The sequence below is a fragment of the Halyomorpha halys genome, unplaced genomic scaffold (assembly GCF_000696795.3).
Source record: "Halyomorpha halys isolate HHAL.00 unplaced genomic scaffold, Hhal_1.1 Scaffold815.1, whole genome shotgun sequence".
Classification (NCBI taxonomy): domain Eukaryota; kingdom Metazoa; phylum Arthropoda; class Insecta; order Hemiptera; family Pentatomidae; genus Halyomorpha; species Halyomorpha halys.
Window position 1 is genome coordinate 424490 of NW_027112549.1, and position 13409 is coordinate 437898.

Sequence of the window (13409 nt, forward strand, 5' to 3'; positions counted from 1 at the left end):
AAATATATTAATTTATATCAAGCTTAAAATTGTATTCAATTAATCTATCAACATCCCTAAATCTAGCAATTGGGAAGCGTTGTTGTGTATGCTAGTATTATGTATATTTAGTCCAAAGTTGAAGATGTTTTTTATTTATTTTTTTTTTTGTAACTATCTATTCCGAATGATTCCAAAACTCTACATAGCCTTTCGTATTAACTTTTTAATCCTATTGCTATATACACAGACATTTGTACCCTTTTATGAAGAAGAAGTTGATCAAGAAAATTAATTTCGAGAAAAAAAAATTATTTTATATAAAATATATTTTTTCAGATGTTTAGTAGTATTGCCAGAAAATCATTGGTATCAGAAAGAAAACATGAATGAGTGAACTAAGGGGAAAAGTATGATTGATTAAACCGTGATTCCGAATTCTAATTAGGACAAGTTTTGAACAATGAATGTTAATTACCGATTTTTATTTACGAAATAATTGCTGGTAGTTTTTCCTTTTCTACACTTAGTGGCCATGATTATATTACATTCAGATTTTTTTTCTTGGTTAGCTCAACTGACGTTTTAGATCTTTTGCCGGCCGAACCAGCCTTCCCCACGCCTGCATACGGATGAGGAAAGATATACCAAAACCTGCGATTCGATAGGCAGTTATATACAAGTGTGAATGCCGTGAGCGAGTATTGCGGGAATGCACTGAGGATTTAAATTAAAGGATATCAGTATGTACGGTGGACGACGGGATTGGATAACTTGGTAGAGGAAGGAAGCAAGAAAATGTTTATGACCGAAGGAGGGGTTAAGCCTTTTACTTATATGTTTTCTTATTTTTGTCAAGTTCACTCTAAACTTCTTCCGTGCTTTAAGGAATTTTTTCGCTTCATTGTTATTAATTTATTATTTGTAAATTAATATCATCACTATTCTCTTTATAAGAGGACAACACACTCACTATAAACGTCTGTTTCAAAGGTAAGATAAGATAAGCAACACTACCACGGAGGGGGGGGGGAGCGACGGGTTCACGTCGTTTTCCTATTGTAGCAACGTTTTTAAATATTGCTAGATTTAACTTCCTTAAGTCTCCTATTCCCGTTCCAGTTCATTCATTTTATATTATTTGTTGTATTTCACCACTAAATTTGGTTACAGTCTAAATATATTGTTATTTTACAGCTAGTTGCCCTTTTCAAAATATTTATATTTCAGTTTTTGTTTATGTTTTAGTATGATTTTGTATTTTAGCCTTATTATATAGTTTCATCTCTAGAAATAATTTCCAAATTATGTAGTCTTTGCTTACTATTATTTATACTAATATTTAATTAACGACTAATAGTTACAAAGAAATATTTTATTTTATCTATTATTTTGCCTCTGACCGATAGATGTTGCCATCAGGGTCCTGTTCCATAATAAAGTACAAACTAATACTATTAGTCTTGTCGATTTAACTTAATACAATTACACTGACTTGTTCAATAGTAACTTGTACTTTAGTACTTTTTAACTCCTATAATATCACTAATAGTCCTCCCTATTATGAAAAAAATAAGTATTATTTCTATACTTTTATTTTGAACTAATACTATATTAGCTTTCATTATGAAACAGGGCCCTGGTCGAACCATAGTTATTATATTTTTCTGAATAAAAAAAATAAAATTTGATTTTCAAATTATCTATATCATCATAGATCTCTCAGGAGGTCAAGACCCTGATACTTTTTAGTGGCCATTTTCTATTTCTTCTTCTCACACCAAAATCTTACTAGGTAGGTCTTTCTTCTTCCTTTACTCCGGCTGTTATTTACGGTGATGGAAACTTTTCATAATCCATGTTGACTCAAAAGAGCAACAACTCCTTTCCTGAATCGCTGATCGCTGACGTTAAAAGAGCTGTTTGAATTATGAGTAGGTCATCCATCTCTAGCATATATCATTCAAGAACAAAAGAATCATTGAAGTTATAGCGATCCCTGTGGCTGTTCTAGGATCATCGCATCTCCTCATTATTATTTTTCCAACATTCAGATAGACGGGTCTGAAATATTGAAATTAATGACTAAACTTAATCGATAATGTGTCCAATACATTAATGACTTGTTTGAGATATTCTTAAGCCGAATAAGCCGTTCTAAAGCTGGGAAACATAACGACCTTGCGGGCTAGCTCATCGAGGGTAGGTGTGAGATATTATTGCCAGTTCCATTTATTACGTCCATATCCTCTGTTTCTTGGCAGCGGACTCCTTCTGCCTCAGGGGAGCGATTCATTCCATGGCCTCATCACCTCAGCAAGTTCGCTAACAGTATAACAGGATTATAGATACTCTTAACTTCCTAAACGTTCTTATAATCATATACTTATGAATCTAGAATCTTTATGTAGTAAATTGAATGACCAAGGTTATTTAATTAGTTAAATTTATCTATTTGAAAATATATTCGAAAAATGGATCCATTTCAACAATTAAAAAAAACACATAGAAAATAGCAAAATATACATCTGTCGAAGTCTGTGTGAAATTATTACAAAAAATTTTTTAAAAAAATACGGTATATACTTTAAAAAGCATATTTTTTTTCTGGTAGGCTCTATCGACATTGTATATCTTTTGTCGTCCAAACTAGGTACTGCTTTCCAGTTTGCTACATGTACCTCTTTCGCATCTTTGTTAATTCTATCTATCTATCTGGTTTTTCCAACTATACCTAGCATTCATTATTGTGTAGAGGCGTCCTGATGGATTGCTTCAAGCCACATATCCCGCCCATCTTAACTTCCTCGGCTTCATATCATGAGATATTGACTTATCAGTCTCTGCAAGCAGTGATACATAAGTAATATTTAAGTAGAAGAAAGAATATAGTGTAAGTATTATGAGAAGAAAAAAACAGTATGAGAATATAGTAATATTAAAATTATGAAAAACTATTAAATGAATATATGTATAAAATGAAAATAATTCAAAATTAAATTTTAGAAAAAAAAAATAAAAAAGAAAACGTATCTGTGATGGGTCTTAAAAGAGCCAATGTCTTTGTTTTAAATTTTTTTTGTTTTTTATACGAAATGTTTTCAATTTAGTGAATATTTAATTCTACAAATGCCAATGTCTAATTAAAAACTAACCTAGGTTATCTTTTAGAGATTCAAAAGTCAATTTTGTTTACATTTCGAAGATTAATTGAATTTTTTTTTTTAATATTTATTTATTTCTATTTACAACTGTACATTATAATATATTTAGTAAATCTGACCTAAGTTAAATTGGAGTGTTACAGGCGTGTAGAGAAATTACCCTTTGGTAGCACTCTAATGACATTTTACATTAGCTGGTCTCGTGGCCATCTTCTTTTCAGGTGCCTCGGAGGATTGTTAGGAATGGAAGAGGATGCAAGATTAGAAAATAGGGGGTTTGAGTGGTTAGAGAGTTTATAATTGAAGGAGTGTTATCTGGTTCGGGCTAGATCGGTTACATAGGGAACATTAAGGTCTTTATGTATGATTTTATTTGTGACAAAATAAGGAGCATTGAGGATTTTACGAAGGATTTTGGATTGTAAGGATTGAATACGAGAGGAATTCGAAGGTTTAGTGGAGCCCAAAGCTCAACTCCATATGTCCAGATTGGCCTTATTACAGTCATGTAGACCAGTCTTTTGTAATGTGTTGGAAGTTTAGACCGTTTGTCTAGTAAGTGCTGTAATAGTCGAAATCGACGTGCAGTTTCCTTTCTTCGATTTTTTGAATTAAAATAGAAAACATGAAGTTATGTAAGCCAAAAGAGTATGGAATACATTGGACAATAATGTGAAATAACGTGGTTAAGGAAGAAAGAATATAGAGTAAAAAAGGGGATTGAAAACTCTTGTAAATAAATGAAACTCAGCAACTGAAGCTAGGTAATCAGTGGTGAACGATTAATTTACAAAAACACGTTCGAGACTAATGAAAATGCTTCTTTACAAAGTATGAATTTAATTAGTGTAGGCAAAACTAAATATTTGTAGAAATAAGATCCAAGTCTAATATAATAATTGTTAGTTAGACTTATAATATATATTTAATATTGATAAAATATATTTAAGATGAAGATTTATAATTAAAGAAAAATGAAGAAAGCCGAGTTGCTCTCCCACGTATTTTTATTGCATCTACCAAAAGTAGGTATTCGAGATCTTCTCGAAGGAATTTTCTTTTTATTTCGATTATATTTCCTTTGGTGGAGTTGTTTTCTATTGATTCATAAAACCCCTTTGTCTCATTGTTAGCTCGACTCTTTTCAATATCTTCCTTTTCTTTCATCGCCGTCTTCCTCGCCATCATCTCTTCCAGAAATTCCTAGACAAAGCATCTCGTTATAGAAGTTCCTATTTATCAATATATGATTGGTATCCTTCTTCTTTATACTTCTTGGTATGCTTCTTATACCATGTGAATACTTCTTTCTTTATTCTTTATAAGAAAATATTACATTTATGGTAGATTTGGTTGGAAAAAAATTAGCTGAGTTTTTCAATATATAATGTTTTATATAATATATATTTCCGTTATGTTTCTGTCAACTTAAATGTGAGTTTTCATCTATTTATCTACACACATGAAATTTATTGTTATCAGTTAACTCTTCACACAAATATTTAAAACATAATAAGTGCTTAAGATTTATCTGTTGTTTTTTTTTTAAATATTGAGGAAACTTTTTTTTTTACAATTCACAATATTTTTAAGTTTCAAAATCCATTCACTGGATAATTTAAATTTAATTTAAAAAAATAGTATAATCTTATTTGTTTTTATCCTGAAATCATAAAAAATTTGCTGAAAAATAATTCATGATAAAAAATATTAAAATTTGAATTTTATCATAGCTTCGAAATAATATTTATTAGCTGAAGAAGGGATGTAATACTAAAACCCACACAAATAATTCACCTAATAAAATAACTAGATAATAATAGTAATCACACTAAACAATTTTAACTCCTCATGATTTTGATATTCCCATTTTTGCAGAAATGACCTTTAAGGATTTTTTAAAAATCTATTTCAGTACTTCAGAAGAAAAAAAAAATATTTTGAGGCAAATTTGCGAGAAAAAAAATTCTTTTGAAGTTAAGAAACATATAAATATTTCTAAACACAAAATATTTTTTATTTTATAAACTACTCAACTTTAAATCTTTTTTTATTACGAAAAATCCTTTTTTTTTTATTTTGCGAAAAAGTTTTTCTTGAATGTCAATTTAGAAAAAAAATGGCTTAACTTATGAAAAATAAAATAATAGTTTTTATGGGAGAGTCTACTAAAAACAAGTGAAAATTACCAAATTGATTATTATAACGAAGCAAAAAAAAATTGTGGATATCTCTTAAGGTCAGTATTAATTTGGCTTCTTCCAGGAATTTTGAAAATAAATTCCTTCAATCGTTCAATTGTATCCTCTATTTCTTCAAATAATAATATTGAGTATTAATCTATATAATAGAAGAATCTTTTATACGTTTAACATAATACTAAAGTAATTAGGAATTCCACTTTGTTTTTGACTTACCAGTATTCAAATTTACAAAAAAATTCATATTCCACCATCTTTATTACCATTTATAAATTAGTTATACAATACCAATTTCAAATTTTCTCATCTCCAACCACAAATTTAACAAAGCTCAATGTCCTGAAAATAGACATAGCGTCGAAATAGAATTAAGATGCGGATATGGACCCCACTTATTTTTTTATTATTATTTTTCATAAAAAAATAGATAAAACAAAGGTTTTTAGACGAAAATTAATTATGTCAAAAAAAAAAAGATGGGATACCTATTGGCAAAAGTAACAAACCACTCATATTCCCGCAAGGACAGTGCGTCCAACATGAACAACTGTACCTACAACTTTATCTTCTAAAAATTTAGCACCGAAGCATAAACATGTTTCATCAGACTCGAGTGGCTCTAACTCACCAACTTGGTAAATCAAAGAAACACTTGACGCATGGAGTGCTTGACGCACACACCAGTGGAACATCAATTGTATGTTTCAGCTTATTTGAATCTGTTACCTTGGTTCATTCTGTTGCATTTCCTATCATATCATAGTCACGCCTACACTTTTTTTATCTTTGGAAGGGTTCTTAAAGCTGTTTGTATGAGAAATCGAGGAAAATAGTTCCAACAACCATGGGATTAAATTTAAATCTGAGTTACATGGAATAATTATCCTTTGTTTTCTTTTAAGATTTAATTAAATTTTATTTTTAAAATATTGACCATTTTCTGTTCCTCATGAAGTAATATAAATATTTGTTTTATCGAGCTCTTTAATTTCATCAAGAAATAATACAAAAATATCTTAAATCTTTAATATTATCATTAAACATTTACAATATTGTAAGGCACTGAAAAAAACTGATTTATTTTCTAATTATTTTTCATTAATTTAATCTCACTGATGATTAACATTAATAACATAGTTATGTTTTATCTTTCAGATCTTCTACAGGGTGGTTTAAACTTGGTAAGTAAAAGTATTTTATTTTAACTTAATTTAAATAATAACATATTTGAATATCTTGCTGCTACCAATGGGTAGTTTCTCTACAAGCCTGTATCGAACCATGACTAGATGTATTTTTATGTAAATACAGTTGCAAATATAAATAAATAAATAGAATATTTACACATTGACAAAACCAGCCTATGACTAAATTTTTATATTCAATGAAAAGAAGTGTAAATTCTATTATTAGAATTAGTATTTCAGCCAAAAAAGTCAATGCCCAGAACGGATTCGAACCGGCGCCGCTGGCAGATCTCTGATAGACCTGCACCTATTATTATTATTATTATTATTATTATTATTATTATTATTATTATCCATTGATTTATTAGTAAAAAAACTTCCAAATCAATTCTAACACAAACTATGAGCAAGTAACCTAATACAACAAACAAAACGGTGACAAGTTCAGCTGGTCTGTTGCAGTGACGTCATTCTCCATTTAACAGACCTAGTAACAGACACTCAACCATATGTTATATCTTTTTAACATGATAAAAGAAGGAAACAATTCTCCATTTAACTAGAGATTTTCCATTTAACACGCTTTAACATGTTAAACTAAAGATCATGAATACCACTTTTGTAAGCTACTTTTAAAACCGTGAAGTAAGTTGAGAGAAGCGCGTTTTCAGTATTTGGGTTGTAGTGGGACTTCGCTTTAAGTGGACGAATATTTGATAAGTCAGACATGTGTTGATCACTGTACATATTGGATGTTAAGCGATTTTGATAGCTTGTAGAGATATAAATAATAAAACTATACAAAGAAATTGTAATCAACGTTCCATGGAAAAAAACAAAATCAGTAAATAAACTTCTAGATAATTGTTAGATGTTTCCAGAGGATATTGTTATTTTGCCTTTCCTTCTTATAGTTATTTATTTTAATTAGATTTATTTTATTAGTTATTTAATTAATTAGAACAAAAAACAGTTAAAAAAATTAGATAGTATAATCTCCTTAGGCTAATGCAGATTGAAGTAAATGACGTAGGAGGTGATGATGAAGGGGCTATAGGATTGGATTAAGAATTTTTATAGCGGCCAGAGGGTTGGTCCCGCATAACGATGTCCCTGCTACTTAACAACGTTCAGCACCATTCTGTTTACTCTGTGTCGTGGCGTAAATTCCATAACAATTCGCCCTAATTAAATTCAAACTGGAAAATATTATTGTTCTTCTTAAGTAATAAGTTATTTTATTTAGTTTCTCCAACCAGATAACTTTTATTTACTTCATAAAAATCAGAGTTTGTTGAAAAGTAATTGCTAATACAATTATAGTTACTTTTCAACTACTCTAATTTGAAACTAGGAAATTGAAATACAACTTTGAATAGTAATTTAAACTACTTGATGAACCACTGTTATTGTAATAATGGTCCGAAATTACAAAGAAGCTGAACTAAAGTAATCACAATTAAATAAAATAGAATAATTATAAAAATGAAAAATTAATGAAATATAATATAAAATATAATAGTTATTATGTACAGAAACTATATTTAAATAAACATATTTCATTATTACTTTGATATAAAGTATATGCGATTATATGCATTCGATGGGTTATATACGCAACCAAATAGTTATACTCAATAGTGCTCTATTTTATACTTCGTAGTAATTATTTGGGTTAGAAAATGTTAAAATTAAAATTTGAGGGATTAGCTGATATACTTTCGATTTTAGTTATTTGCGTTAGGAGTTTGGAGTGATTCCAATAAGCATATACACCTGTCATGTTCTATTCCTTCGCATAGCATTTGAAATGGTTAATAATAATTTTGTTTAATTTAGAGTACCAATTAATTTGAATTTACAAAAAAGATAAACTAATAACTTATTTATATAAAATATAATAAAATAAGTTACTATTAATGCATTGGCTTAAATTCTTTATTCACAAATGTAAATAGTCAAAATTAGTCTTCTAGAATGTTTTTATTTGAAATTTTAATATTTTTCATTTGGAAATTAGGAATATTTATGTCTTGATATTTTTGACTATACCTTATAACATTGATAAATACATGAATGTATCTACTTAGTAAAATTTTGTGAAATTTACTCTATTGTTTGAGCAGGCTCAAAAATGGATTTATTGGATGTTTGTAAATCAGCATAATAGTACTTGCAAAAATCCTAATTTGGTGAATTTTTAGCGACATGTGGTTTTTAGTTTCAATGAAAGTGAAAAATCTTATTATCGTACTTAGTTCAAAAATTCGTACAGTTGATTTTTTTACCAAAATATAAAAACATTGGCCTAAAACAGTGACTCTAATATAATTGCCTAAAACGTTGAATATAAATTTGTCAAACTGATGGGTCAGTAAGAATGTCTGTTATTAATAAATTTATTATATTAACAAATTTATTATGATCATATTAACAAAAACATCTAGAAGTAATTAATAGTTTAATTAATAAATTAAATTTTATTAATTATAATAAAAAATATTGATGATTTTAACATGTTTATTTAATTTTTATTACTCCTACGTTTCCGGTCATTCTGAAGAATATGTTATTTTTAATATGGCAACTAACAATATCATTAAAATGTTGCAGGCTACTGTGCCTTTGTCAAAATATATTTTAGTCTATTAACCTATTTTTATCCACTATTTTAATTATTCTATTTTTATTCAATTTGCACTTACTATTAAACCTTATCGATCATTATGTGTAAGTGTAAACTCAATATGGCCAGAATTGCCAAAACTAATCTCAAACAAGAAATTAAATTATATAAACTTAATTTTCTTTTTCCGAACGTTTCAAATTCCTAGAACTATTGAAGAAATTTAAATAGCATGGATGATCTAATTCTTTTTTTAAAACTGAAACCTTTCTACTCCATGTCGACTCAAACCCAGGAATATTTACTAGATCCTTTCGAGTACTCTAAATATTTAGGAGTGCAGTTAGCCATTCTCGATTCTGACAAATCACAATGTGTGTGTGAAGCGTAAATATTGTGAGGATTTGAAATGGCTTCACTTGTAATTTTTTTTTTTGTATACTTAATAAATCATATAATTGTTGTTTGATCTTAGGATTAAATATAAGGTAAACAATTTTATTGTAAAATTAAGAAAAAAGAAAATTAAAGATATTAATAAAAGGCCTATCGATGGGAGGCAGTGAAAACCTCATAACTTCGCTAGTTTATGACAAATAAAACTACTAAGATGTCGTCTATTATGACACGTTTATTGACTTGAAAATATTTAGATATCTATGTAATAAAAACTATGGAGACTAAATCAGAACCACTTTATACAATTTTTTCCTCTATTAAATTTACCAAAATAAAATTATGGAATTTCCTATTCATCAAAAAAAAAAATAATGATGATTTTCTCAAGCTATTAAAAAAAAAATCAGCCAAGTAAATTAGTCGGTACAACTTCCACACTACATCCTTAAAAAGCTCTTTTATCCAACTTATTTTCTTTCTTCACATTGTTTTTTCCTTTATATTTTTGTTGGATATTGTCATTTGAGAATAAAATCTACAGGAAGAGCCGTTTTGAAACATATGTTTATCCAGAAATAAGTTTTTTCCCATGGTTAAATAAAAGTAGGAGATTTTAAAGTAAGAAATTTTATAAAATTCTTAATATACTATCTCTACACTAATCCCAGCTTATTTTTGTTTGATTCCAACTTTACTCCGAATTAGGCCCAAAGCAGCCATTTTTGAAAGAGCCGTTGCAAGCAACCTCAGAGGCCCGTTACGTTTATTACGACCCGGAGCCCTTTATTCCCTATGGTTCTATTAAAAAATAGACATTTTTTAACCATATAATACAAACATAAAAAAGAAGGAGATCAAAGTTTGGTGCCCACGGTACTGACCTCTGATGGCTAACGTTCGTCCCTTCAAGCGCAGTTGGAATCCGTGATGGGTCCCAACGGTGCCACCGTCTTCTTCTCACGTCTTGTTCGCCGATTCTTGCCTTGGTCCAAGCTAAACAGACAGGTTATTGTGATGAAAAAGTAACTTTACTCGCTGCAGTTGATTCTCTATCAAACGCTGGCCGGCATGTGTAAATTCGTGTGTAAGGTGTAAAGTGTGTAAAGTGATGTAGGTATCTAGTTTTTGCGTGACAAATAACGTAAGGTAGTAACATCAGGTTACTACAGGTGCTACAGGTTCACAGTAACATCAGGTTACTACAGGTGCTACAGGTTCACAGTAACATCAGGTTACTACAGGTGCTACAGGTTCACAGTAACATCAGGTTACTACAGGTGCTACAGGTTCACAGTAACATCAGGTTACTACAGGTGTCTTGAAGAGTTATTAAAAAAAAGGTTTAAAAATTTTACAATTCTAGAATATATTAATCCGACAGCCATATCTCCGAGGAAAATGTTTTAACGGAAGAAATAGACGAGATAAGAAAAAATAAAAATAAAAAGACCAACTAAATACCAACCTGCAGAATTCCTATAGATTTCTTCAAAATTGGATTGAGGCTCCGTTGATTATGCTCGAACTGCCTACAGATTGACACGGAACAAAATTTGTTGTTTGATGCCAAAAAAGTAAAATGCAAAAAAAATTTCGATTCGGAGTACAATTTTTTTGTAGCCTTGGGTAGTGAGTTGACATTAGATAAATATTATATTCTTACTCTAAAATACTTTTGACTTTTGTAATGAAATTGATTTCTTTCGTTCCTTTTAAAATGATAATTTTTTTATGATTTCATTTACTTCGAATTTCTCTTATTTTTATTTATTATTTATTCAATTGCTTTGATTATCACTTATTTTTTACTTTGTATATTTCCTCATGTTGATGCTAAAGCGATGTTAATAATTTATTAACAAATAAATCTTTTAGAATCATAAATTTTTTACTGGAAAATATATGAAGTATATCCATTCTAAATGCCGTAGAAAAGGGGACTAAAAGAAGGATCTTAGGAAATCCAAAGACATTACTCATTATAAAGAGAACTTTAATTTATCATTAAAAATATAAACAGATTTTTATAGAATTTAACTTCCAATATTTTAAAATTCGTGATGGTCTAAAACAAGCTTTGAATATCCAATGTGATGAAACTAAATTGTGAAATAAGGTAACTGCAAAAATTTGGTCGCTGACCTTCTTTGATAATCCTCTGGAAATAAGTTTGAGCGCTGGATGTTCACTCTAGTGTGGCCTCTCTCTCCTCTCCCATATAGCCGAGATAAGGATGAACCTATCTTCGAATCTAGACCACAAACCCAACTCGGGTATCCATTCCCTTCTTCATATCTTATCTTCATAATAAAAATAAAAACAATCTCTCTCGTACTAAAAATATAAAATAATTAACATTTAAAAGACAATATAAAAAAAAAATCTGAAACAACCTAGACATTGAATTATCCAAGAAAATCAATAAATGTGTTAATAATTAATAATAATAATCAGAAAAAAATGAGATATATAGAAAAAAAACAAAAATTAAATTAGGGGCAAACAATTATACAGATCCAAAAATGCTTGGCTTAATAAAACTACACAATTCTCATAAAAACATGAGACCCATTATGAATAATATAAATAGGCCAAAGAAACGTTAAGAAGGGTTCTTAAAACCTACATTAAATATTATATCCAGCATGCATAATTATGAGGTGAAAAAAAGAATGGAAGTTAAAGAAAAATTTAAAATTAGATAAAGAACTAAATATGAAGTTAAGCTAGTATGCTTTCATTTGTTCAAAAATATTCTAGTACATAATGCTTAAAAATAATAAATGAAAACTGGGAAAAGAATCAGGAATTAAATTACACTTTTTTAAATTTAAACAACTAGTGGGGCTTCTGATTAGATAAGATTTATCAACAATAATTTGGAGAATTTTTTTAAATGAGGTGTTAGAATAAAAAACAAATAGAATAGAAAATAATGCTTTAAAATAAATTACCAATAATGCTAATTAAATAAATAAACGACTTTGTTGATAATAATTTAAAATTACTATATTGAAATATTAAAAGAGTACAACTCACAAAAGAAAATATTTAGATATTAATACAATTTTCAATAATGAAAAAAGTCCAAGATGTAGACATAAACGCAATAGTAGGGAAACAATACTAAATTATTACTAAAATCACCCTATTAACCAAATCAGGAACACAACAAAAAAATTTATCAATAAAAAAGATAATTTAACGGATAAAAAATATATAAAAGAAATAAAAATATAATTTATGAACTATTAAAAAAATAATTTTTATCAACATAAATTAATATATAATTAGTTGTTTACAAAAATAAAATGATCGATAAAAAGTAAACTTGCAAAAAATTGAGACTTAGTTAAAGAATAACATATTTTTTCCAATAACAAGTAAAATAAAATATTTTTTTTAAAATATGAACATAATAATTTAAAGTTGGGAATGTATAACATACAATTAGACAAACATATTACAAACACCAAGGACAAAAGCTAAATAATAGCATAAAAAAACATAAAATTAATATAAAAATCCCAAAAATATCAACACTTTAGCCTAGCCAAAGATGCAATAGTTGACAACATTTTGATTTTGATAAAACAGAAATAATAGACAAAGGTGATAACAATAAAACAAGAAAAATCATAGAAGCAAAGCACATTACAAAAAGCATATAACAAGTAGTCAACTATAAAACATAGATTTTTGAAAAAAAACAAAAAAAAAACTGTTAACAATACACCAGAGAAAAATAGAACACAAATACACAATAATTTATACCAAACAGGGAAGAACAGACGTTAATATATGATAAACAATCCAAAGGGAAACCTTACATAGTGTAAAACAGGGTAATTTA

At 28.4% G+C, this 13409-nt stretch overlaps 1 protein-coding gene across 1 annotated transcript in view; it reads left to right on the forward strand.

The window, feature by feature from the left end:
* Positions 1-13409, forward strand: part of LOC106686408 (somatostatin receptor type 2) — a 273226-nt gene that overhangs the window by 200062 nt on the left and 59755 nt on the right. The window contains exon 3 of the mRNA XM_014429706.3: positions 6500-6525. The gene's annotated coding sequence lies outside the window, so the exon portion shown is untranslated. The remainder of the gene's footprint in view (positions 1-6499; positions 6526-13409) is intronic.